The following is an 11,610-nucleotide window of genomic DNA, read 5'->3' as shown; positions in this document are numbered from 1 at the left end:
TCCCTCCCACCCCACACCCCACTCCAGCAACCCTCCATTTGTTTCCTGAGATTAAGAATTCCTCATATCAGTGAGGTCATATGATACATGTCTTTCTCTGTTTGACTTATTTCGCTCAGCATAATACCCTCCAGTTCCATCCATGTCATTGCAAATGGCAAGATTTCATTCCTTTTGATGGCTGCATAATATTCCATTGTATATATATACCACATCTTCTCTAATAAAAACTTTATTATTTTTACTATTCATTTTTATTCTTTTTCAATTTTTTTATTTAAATTCCAGTTAGTGGGGCGCCTGGGTGGCTCAGTCGTTAAGTGTCTGCCTTCGGCTCAGGTCATGATTCCAGGGTCCTGGGATCGAGCCCCGCATCAGGCTCCCTGCTCCACGGGAAGCCTGCTTCTCCCTCTCCCACTCCCCCTGCTTGTGTCCCCTCTCTTGCTGTGTCTCTCTCTGTTGGATGAATAAATAAAATCTTAAAAAAAAAGTCATATTGTGATATTAAAAAAAATAATAATAATAAAATAAATAAATTCCAGTGAGTTAACATACAGTGTAATATTCGTTTCAGGTGTAGAATTTAGTGATTCATCACTTACATACAATACCCAGTGCTCATCACAAGTGCCCTTAATACCTATCACCCATTTAACCTATTCCCCCTGCCCACCTCCCCTCCAGTAACCCTCATTTTGTTCTCTATAGTTAAGAATGTTTTATGGTTTACCTCCTTTCCCTGCCCATGTTCATCTGTTTTGTTTCTTAAATTCCACATATGAGTGAAATCATATGGTATTTGTCTTTCTCTGACTGACGTATTTTTCTTAGCATAATACTCTCTAGCTCCATCCACATTGTTGCAATTGGCAAGATTCAATTCTTTTTGATGGCTGGGTAATATTGCATTGTGTATATATATATATCACATCTTCTTTATCCATTCATTAGTTGATGGACTTTTGGGCTCTTTCTATAATTTGGCTATTGTTGATAATGCTGCTATAAACATCAGGGTGCATGTATCTCTTTGAATCAGTATTTTTGTATTCTTTGGGTAAATACCTATTTTTAATTTTTTGTGAAACCTCCACACTGTTTTCTAGAGTGGCTGCACCAACATTCCTAACAACAGTGTAAGAGGGTTCCCTTTTCTCTGCACCCTTTTCAACACCTGTTGTTTCCTGTGTTGTTAATTTTAGCCATTCTGACAAGTGTGAGGTGACATCTCATTGTATTTTTGATTTGTATTTCCCTGATGATGAGTGATGTTGAGCATCTTTTTATGTTTCTGTTAGCCATTTGTATGTCTTCTTTGGAAAAATGTCTGTTCATATCTTCTGCTCATCTTTTAACTGGATTATTTGTTTTTTGGGTGTTGAGTTTTATAAGTTCTTTATATATTTTGGATATTAACCCTGTGTCAGATATGTCATTTGCAAATATTTTCTCCTATTCCAAAGGTTGCCTTTTAGTTTTGTTGATTGTTTCCTTTGCTGTAATGAAGCTTTTTATCTTGATGAAGTCCCAATGGTTTATTTTTGCTTTTGTTTCCCTTGCTTCAGGAGACATATTTGGAAAGAAGTCGCCATGGCTGATATCAAAGAGCTTATTTACTGCCTGTGTTCTTCTCTAGGATTTTGATGGATTCCTCTCTCACATTTAGGTCTTTTATTCATTTTGAATTTATTTTTCTGTATGGTATAAGAAAGTGCTCAAAAACTAATAAAACTTTAAAATCTTTTATGGAGCAATTTGTATACATAAAAAGTGTAGGAGCATTCCCTGAAGTGGTGTGATGCCAAGGCTCCTAGAATGAAATCCAAGAACCTGGTATTATTGTGTCTCCTCCACTTACTCTCTGACCTTGGAAAGGTCCCTGGCTGCCTTCCTTCTTTAACTCAGCATCATCTTTATTAAGCACCTCTACTGTGGTGAAGCTTTAGAGGTTCATATTCTTGTGGGGACTTTAAGACAACAGATTATTATAACAATATGATAAACCACCAGCTTACATTTAGCAACTGCTTTTTACTAAATGCTTGATCACAGATGGCTTTACTGATCCTTCCTTTTTTTTTTTTGCAGTCTGAAATAGGTGAAAAATATTTTCTTACTTTATTAGCTATTTATTTGATTCTTAATGAGCTTATTGTCCACCTATTCTTGTGTGTGTGCGTGTGTGTGTATGTGAGAGAGAGAGAGAGAAAGAGAGAGAGAGATTCTTGTGATTGCATCCTTTGCCCCTAATCAAAACATATGAGAGCAAAGGAAGGGGGAACTTACAGAGCCCTACCTCTGGGGTCAGGGAAGGCTCTTGTAGCCGAGTCTTGACGGATGATGAGTAGACATGACAGCAGTGATAAGATTATCTCTCAACTTGAAATCCACCTTTCTATACTCTGCTTTGCAAAGCTGGGTCTAGAACTCTGAAAACAACAGTTTTCTTTTGCCATCTGACTCCTTGCTAGGTTTTGCCAATGGGAAACTGGAAGGAAATTGGAAAATAGGAGGGGAGATAGGATTTGAGCCTACTTCTGTCCTTGCTGTTACTGTCAGGGTCTCCCCAGACAAACCCCTTCACCCTGGCAGCAGGGGTTGATTGCAATCTCCAGCTGGGTTTTTTGGTTTTTTTGTTTTTGCATTCCAAGAACAGGCTTCATTGTGACTCTTAAGAGATACCAGGAGCAGCCTGAAAGTGCACCTCCTCAGGGGGCTCCATCCTTGGCCAACCCCCACCCACCTCTGGTACACCAGCACCTCTCCTCACAGACCTGAGTCCACAGGATTCTTCCTACAAACTGCTGAGTTCTGTGAACTCAACTCAAGCCCTTTCCTTTGGTTCTTCCCAAGAAGCTGCTTACTTTGGCCACCATCTCTTTTATACCATCCAACACCTATTTATCTCATTTATATTAAATTCTTTCTGTTGAAATACCTACTGAGATTTTTGTTTTCCCTACTGGATCTTGAATGACTTCTGTGGGGAAAGATGAGGACAGTTGGAACTACTAGATTGGGACTCAAAAAAAAAAATGCTAGGATTCAAAATATTGGAATGATCTGTTTATCTCCATAAAACTGAGCTCGATATAAACAATCACTTTTGGCTTTAAATTTTCAGATCCAGAAATGTATAGATAATTTTGTTATGAAGATAGTTTTTGCCATAAGAGTAGCTGAACAGCTCACTTTTGGATAGCTTAAATTATGGAGCAGTAGGAAAGTATAAACATTCAGAGAAAATCTTCAGACTTCATCCTATCAATTAAACCAGAAATTTTATGTGGTAATGTGGCCTCTAAAGTTTTTAGAGTGGTGGTAGAAGTGCAAATGGCCTATTATTTTGAGTGGCTTGAGTGAAATTGGAGTGAAGATGCTAAATGCTCTAGTATCCCCCAGCAGAAGAACTAAGAGTGGATGAACAGTTGCCCATTATCACTCCAAGAGAGGCTGTCTTCTTTCTTCTAGCAGTTTTCACAAAAGGAAATTTAAATACTCCTGGAGAGTTTTAGACATTAGGCTAATGCCTTCTTAGATCCTGAGAATAGAAGACCAAGAAGAAGGTCAAAAAAACAAAACACTACAAAAAACATATTATAGAATGAAGTCTTCAAAAACTTTTTAGTATACACTCAAGACCTCATTTCCCCTAATGTTGCCAACCAATTGAAGAGGCCATTGTAGCTAATAAGCTGATATGAGATGATACTTTTGAAAAAGATACTGCCTTTGGGAAAGACCTCTATGTGCCTTAGTAAAGTAATAAGTTCAAGGGAAACCTAGCTGAGACACTCCAAAGATTTCAAGGCAGTTTAAATGTAATAAAATAGGCGTGAAATGCTCTTAATAAGTGCTCTTAAGTCAGGCTTCCTCAGTCTGATATTTAGAGGTTTAAAGTAGAAAAGCATTTTCAAATGCAACAAAACATGAGGTAGGATCAGGAGTAGTATATAGAAAACCAGCCTGAGCACTGTTTTAAAGTTCATAATGTGCTACAATGATGAAGGAGCACACTCTACAGTTACAACAGATTTTTTTCTTTCTTGCTTGTTTAACACTAAGCATCTTCCTCCCTCAAGTATCTCCCATTCTTTCATAGTCATTTGTTGGGTAAGGAATATTTCAAGGATTTTATTTTTTTATGAAAATAAGTCTATCAGGTTTTTTTTTTGAGATTCTGAATTCATGTTTTGTTTTTCATTGCTTCTGTTTCAGAACGTGTCATTAGTTTGAATACATATATGATTAAATATGTTCAGCAAATACAGAATCTATAAATCAGATCTTGTATTGGTTTGAACTTAAGTTCTGAGATGTTATAAAATGTTTTCATTTTACGTAGTTTTGAATTTTTAGTCTGAATTTCTTACTTAGTATGTGAGCTTCTTCCATTTTTCTCATTTTTCTTTTTAATTTTATAGACAAACTAAAAGAATAGAGACTTTAAAAACAAAATCTTTGTTTTGAGTATGAAGTGAGTCAGTACCTGGTGAAATTAGGGCTTATGAAATCCTAAACTATTTCTTCATATCTAATCTTCAGCATCTACTCACTATTTTGCATTTCAATTCTCAGCTCAGAAAAAAATATTTTAAAAAGGATACCCTTACCCACTTAAAAATATTCAAATGCATTGATTTTCTTCCATGTCCAGTTTTTGTTATTGGATTGGACAAAGTTATGATGGACTGACTGCCAGAGCAATGACCAACTTGGCAGAGACAGATTGTTCTAAAGCCACAGTAACCAGAAAATGTCCTTGTATTTCCAGGTCAGATCTGTGTATCAGTGTGGGGGCTTAGACAGAAGAGAATTAAAGAATGGACAAGATTTACCAATGACAAAGATTAGGAGGACTACAGTACTACTGGCTCTGATAGATCTTTCCATGCAGATAGCTTAAATGTTCTTTTCTACCTCAATCCTAAAGTCAAGAAACTTGTCTAGAGCTAACTTCAAAGGGATGTTTAATGAAAATAATACTGGGCTGGGGATTTGCAGAACTGATCTAATTTGTTCTTAGCTGCCAACCAGCTACCAGAAGTATGACCTGAGGAAAGGCATTCTCACTCTTTGTGACACAATTTTTTTTTCCCCATTAGGTGGGAACTCAATTTTTTTTTAATTTGTTATATTTATAGTTAAGGCCTTTTGTGAAAAAGCAGTTATAAAAGTTTTGAAAGTTAAAAGTTCTATATTGACCCAAAGCATTATTAACCAAGCAATCGTCATTATTATTTGAATTATTATTAGCATTGTATACTTTGTTAACTAGTAAAAGGGTAAGTAATAATATATGTCTTATAATATAAACACAGTACTTTAAAAGCATGGTTATGTAAAAATACAGGTACAATATACATGATAACAAAAATGAAAACAATTTCCAAGAAAGAAAAAAAAAGAACTCTGTACAGGAAGGTAATTACAATTATAAATTTCTGAAGTAGATAAGCATCCTTTACCACCCCCTCCCTTCCTTAAGGATCTAAATGGGGAGATTTTAGTGAACTATATGTACCTGAATATAAGGACTCCAAGCCAAGAGTATAAAATTAAGGCAGCTCCTTTATTTTGAACAAGAAAGTGGCATAGCAATTCCAAGTATCTCCCAGTCCCCACTAATATGAAAGCTCCCTCCCCACAGCACTCCCTACCCAGTTTTGGGAAAAAAGTGTCTTCTATCTAGCCGGTCCTGTCATCTACTATGACACCTTCTTACAACGCAGACATGTCATTGACTGACATCTGCTTATAGTTGAAGAACCAAGTCCCGAAGGAGCAGCTCGGCACTCACATTTGGATAGATGACTCTCATTCAGGTTGAAGCATGGACTAACACAGGGCTGCTGAACACTGATCTTGAATTAGGTCAAATGAATATGATTTGTCCACATCCCCACAGCTGCTTCCATGTAAAAATCACTTTTATAACAAAGCTCCTTTCATTATAACACAGCCTGATGAAATAATCTTGCAAAGGAAAGCTCTCCTAGCCCCCAGTCTACAATATAAAAGCAAGGAGAAAGGACAGGCTCTCTGCTGTGATCATGTTCAGGACACTCGCAAGGACGAAGGGTGAGCTAGCCCCCGGGATCACTACTATGCTGTCTGTGCCAAAAATTCCATGTCCTGTCCCTGAGCCTCGAAATGGTCAGCTGGCCAATGTAAGCTGTCCACGCTGGTTCTCCCACAAACAGCCACGTGGCCTCCACGCAGTTCTTTTCATCCAGCCTTAAGTGGTGATCAATCTCTGCAGGAAGAGTTATCGTGTCCCCTTGTTCCATGCAAATGCGGATCGCTTGTCCTCTTTATCTCCCACATCAAAGTACCCACTGCCGGCCAAGACCTAGTGGATCTCCATCCAGGTGCAAATGCTCCTCATAGAACATCTTAATCTTTTCTTCATAATTTGAGAGTTTATCCTTGCATATGGTTGTTATATCTGTCCAGGAGTAGTTTCTTTCTTTTCTGATCCCTTCTAATTCTGGGTCATTCTATTTGTCAGCATCCAGCTTCCAGTAAAGAACCCCGAGTCGGCGCAGCAGCTCCAGAAGGTCGACCAGGTGGCCGGATTGTGCACGGTCGTCGATGGACTCATCCATGACCCGGACTCGGTCAGGCCTGCACCATGGCCTGACCGGGGCTCCACATGCACCTGCCTGCTCCTCCCCCCACCCCAGCCCCCTGACCCCTCATCGGCCACTACAGGAGGCAGCAGGGGAAGAGCCCATCTTTTACCCTTTATGTCAGGGGCTAATTGAGAATTGACCACTGCAGTTGGCAAAATGCAGATGGCCTAGGACCTCTTCCTGTATGGAAGTCACATTTTGAAAACTTTATGGGCTAATTCTTGAAGACTGGCTCTTGATACACTAAAGGGAAGATAAAATAATATATAAAATATTATTTTTCCCTTTCATGATGTATGACTTTCAAGCCTAAAGTCTTCTTAAAATCCTGTTTTGAATATCAGATATTGAGTAGTAACTTTTTCTTTGCACTTTTTCAGGCATCCTAATCTCACCACCTCTATCATAAATGGATGCCTTTGGTTGATCATGTATGTGGAAAGAGAAGAAAGAAAAATAAATTGCTTTTCAAACCATTAGCTAGATTTCTATCTATCTGTTATTTATCACCATTCTATATATTAATCTCTTATCTATTCATCTGTCTGTCATCCTATTGCTTATCTGTTGATCTCTGTGGCCATAATACATAGAAACACCCTTGTGTTCATACACATGCAAAAAGACACATCTGAAATATTTTCCAGCAAACACTAATAACTTTTTTTTCTTGTGTGATGAGTTTTTGGAGATATGTTACCTTTTTCTTTGCCCTTTTATAAATTGTTCGATTTTCTTTTTACATAAAAAGAATGTATAATTTTTACAGAAAAATATTTTTCTTAAAAATGAACTAACATAATTTGTTTCATTGGTTACATGGAATAGTAACAATAGAACCCATCTCGTAGTGTTGTGATGAGGATTAAATGAAATTTTAGGCACCGGGTGCATCTCAGGGCCTCCTGTAGTATATTGGTGACACTCCTGTATTATTATTTCAGTCTTTCTTTCCTAATCATATGTAATAATTATGGACATTGTACTTGTTTTGGTGTATACATCCAAAATCTCAATGTATTTTCTGGAATTGCTAGAAAATGTCATCTTCCATAAAAAAATTTTGGCAGTATTTCGAAATTTTGTATCTGAAATAAATTAAAGGTAACCTTAGCCATTAAAATGAGACCCCCAAAAAGGTAATTTAGTAGAGGATAAGGTAATGTTTCACAGAAAAAGAATAATTCACAGTTTAAGAGTTCAAAGAAATTTAAAAATCTAATCATAAAAGGAAAAAATCTAATGTAAGTATAAATATGATCTTCCTCTTCCATCTATAGCTATAGTAAACAATATATTATGAAAAACTTCAAACTCATTTTGGCATGCAAATTTAACCATTTCAATGTAAATTTGCTAATAAACCAGACAAAACAAAACTATAAGTGCTCAAGACTGAAGTAAGGTAGTGTGAAGAGATTTTGTCCGAAAATTCTCCTAAAGAGTTTTTGTTGTTGTTGTTGTTACAGTAATGATCCCCAATGGAAAGCAACAGAAAAATATGTGTAAACTGATTCTTGGTCATAAAATTTTTGACTCATACAATTCTGGATATAATTTTAAAATTCTCTTTTATTTGCTTTATCTGTTTTATTTTTGTTCAAGTACTCTCATACCCCATTTCCCGTGTATTTTCATAATGGTTGGGTAACTTTTTCTACTTTAAAATTTTTCCATAGGAATTAGTTCCTCTATTAACTCAATTCTTAAAGATTGAACTGCTCTGACATCAACTGTTTATTAATACATGGGTTTGCAAACTCAAGTCCAGTATTCAAGAAACATTCCAGCTAAGGCAGAGTTCTGTGTTTTCTTCTTTTGCCTTTGGATATAAGAAATGCAAGCATAAAATTCAGTGGTCTCTGAGAAGGAAATGAGGGTTTCAGTAAACCACAAATTCTCAGAGCCATTGTCAATGGTCTAGTCTTAGAAGGGGGGATCTGGTGGACTCCCACTTCCTTTTCAGTATCTTGGATCTCTAATCAACTGTGAAGTTGCACGTGAGGGGCACAGAAATTATTTACTGTCACAATGAATTATATTGCTTGAACTAGAATTTTTTCTTATGGGTGGTTTTACTCTGATTATTTGGAGGTAATCTATAATTTTCTCTTTTTAATTTACAGACCTACATTTCAGCTGTTTTATGAGATGACTAAATGAAAGCTCCTTCGATAGTACTTGGGACACCAAAGACACTCAAGAGTTGTTAGTTTTCTTACCTTTTTTCTAGACTGAGAAAATTAATATACACTGCTCACTTTGTTAATGTAAATCTAATGAATTTTCTGGGTCACGATATTGAAAAGAGCCAAATATATACTTAGTCATTCAGAGGAAAAAGGAAGCTTTCTAATTCCTGAGCCATGAATTTCCCATTAACATTTTAATTCTTTAATCCATAGAGGAAGCCATGGTTGGCTAACAATATAGTACAAAGTTTACCTATAAATCTTCTGAAAAATACATTGCATATCTAATAAAGGTATAGTCATATTTTAAAAGTAAAATGAGAACTTGTTTTATGTGTAACATCCTGTAATGACATGAGGATTTTAAAATGAACAATTATTTTTATTACTCTCTTATTAATTTTAAGGTGGACCTCTGAGTTAAAATATTCAGATATGGTCAATAGGACCATCTGATGAAAAACGAAAGGGTAGAGCTTATGTTTTCATCATTGCTATTTCAGAAACCACCAGGATTTCAAAGATTTATTATTTCAATCCCTTGCTTTTGTTTCCAGAGAGTAACAAAGATACATCTGAAAACCAATGAAAACCACTATTTCTCTTTTGACATTATATTCTGAATACAAATGATTACAAGAATGTTTTTTCTCTTTTTTTTTAGGCGTATGCTTTTAGAATCAAGAAGGTACTGACATACGAAAATGAAGGAAGTACTGTTGGAAACTTGCTCAGAGAATAAAGTTTATTAAAATAACAAAATATAAAAGAGCAGAAAGATTCTGTTAAAAACTGGTGTGGTTGGCTTTAGATAACATTGCTATTAAAAGGAAATCTTATTCATATTTCTCAGCCCACAGCATGTATAAAATTAACAGTAAAAAGAAGAACTCGGAATGAAAAAAAATGTTAAAAATATATCTTGATAAAACGTTCCCTTTCCGCTGTATAACTTGTAAATTAGCCATGGGAACCTCCCACCTGTACCAAATTCTCTCATTCTGAAAGTATACCATTAGTCTTCCCTTGAGCTTCCCACGGTTTTATATCTCATTTAAATTTCTTTTACCCACATCTTTTCTCCCTACCATTCATTCTTCTCTAATATCCTCAGTTGGCAGTGAATACCACTTTACAAAATTAATAAAGTAAATGAACAAATGGAACATTGAAAGAATACAGTAAATACTTGACAGAGTAGAAATCATTTCTATTGTAATTCTAATTTAGTGTCTCTACATCTATATTATACCTTGGACTTTGTCTTTGATCCTCTTGCTCCTCAGAGTGTGTTCCTTGGACCACAACTTTACATCACCTGGGAGCTTGTTGGAAATGCAAAATTTCAGTCCTTACCCAGGCCTATTAGATTGAAATCTGCATTTTAATCAAATCTCCAGGTGTTTCATCGACTCATTAAAATTTGAAAAAACCCTGCCCAGCCTACCCAGAAAATGATATCAAAACCTATCCTTATGTTACTTGAGTTTGACTGAAACTACAGACAAGCTTTTAAGAATAACCAGGTTTTGGGATGCCTGGGTGGCTCAGTTGGTTAAGCGACTGCTTTCAGCTCAGGTCATGATCCCGGAGTCCAGGGATCGAGTCCCACATAGGGCTCCCTGCTCAGCAGGGAGTCTGCTTCTCCCTCTGACCCTACCCCCTCTTGGGCTCTCTCCCTCTCACTCTCTCTCTCTCAAATAAATAAATAAAATCTTTTAAAAAATATTCAGGTTTTAATGTTTAAATTCAATAAAACTACCTTTTAATATTGCTAAAATGATGCTGGATAATATAGCCAAGTTGGACTGATGTGTTCAATTTTTAATTAAAAATTTTCCTCACTTCAAGATGCTGTCCAATTTCCTATTTCCCATTAGAAATCAGCCATTAGATATCTCTATTAGATATATCTCTATTTCCATTAGATAGCTCAGAAATCTGAGAGAATATGTATTACTACACTGACCCATTTGTGTTACACCACTGTGGGTGGGGCTGGAAAATGCAGGTTCTTTTAGTCTTCCCATCTGTTCATTCACAATCTCCAATGACTTTTTTAGATAATCTCCAGTTCTTAGTTTATTGTACATTTCTTCAGCCACGAGTCCAGTCTTGCCCCTAACAAAGCTCTTGGCCTCCATCCAGTCTCTGCTGCTTTCACTGGGCTTCCTAAAAACAGCCATTTACTAAAGTAGGTTTATAGGAAAACCAGTTCTATACTGTATTAGTGAGAATGACTTCTCCACAGTGTTCAGTGGGCAAGCATGTTTAGGAATGCCTGATAAAGCACAAGAGGATTCTTTAGCAGCAGTGGGTCACGCTTTGAATAGCACTACACTAAAGTGTAGTTCTCAATCTGGGAAAGATTAGATATTTAAAAAAATTCAAAACGAATCCTTTGCCCCAGCTTTCATAGGTTTATAGTCATTTGGTAATCATCAATGAGTTAGATGTATAAGGTGTTTTCAAATGTTATTTGACCAGAGAACTTTTTTCCCCCCACAGGGTATCTACAGAAACTGAGGTTCTGTACTATGTTTTAGAAATGCAATTAGGAAAGCCTGCTTTCCTCATGTTCTGCTTAGGACTTAAAATGGCTTCCCACTCCCTATCACATCAAGTTCAATATCTGTGTTTTTCCCCCCCTTTCCCCCTTTAGGACTTACTTGATCTTATTCAGCCCTATTATCCTACCTACTGAAAATTGTGCCCCCTGGCTTTACCACACTCAGAGTTAGCCATCAGAAAGGCTCCCCCCCAGGGCACCTGGGTGGCTCAGT

The sequence above is a fragment of the Leptonychotes weddellii genome, chromosome 7, assembly GCF_054177405.1.
Source record: "Leptonychotes weddellii isolate Sample4059 chromosome 7, ASM5417740v2, whole genome shotgun sequence".
In the NCBI taxonomy this organism is placed as follows: domain Eukaryota; kingdom Metazoa; phylum Chordata; class Mammalia; order Carnivora; family Phocidae; genus Leptonychotes; species Leptonychotes weddellii.
This window is presented reverse-complemented; position numbering follows the sequence as displayed.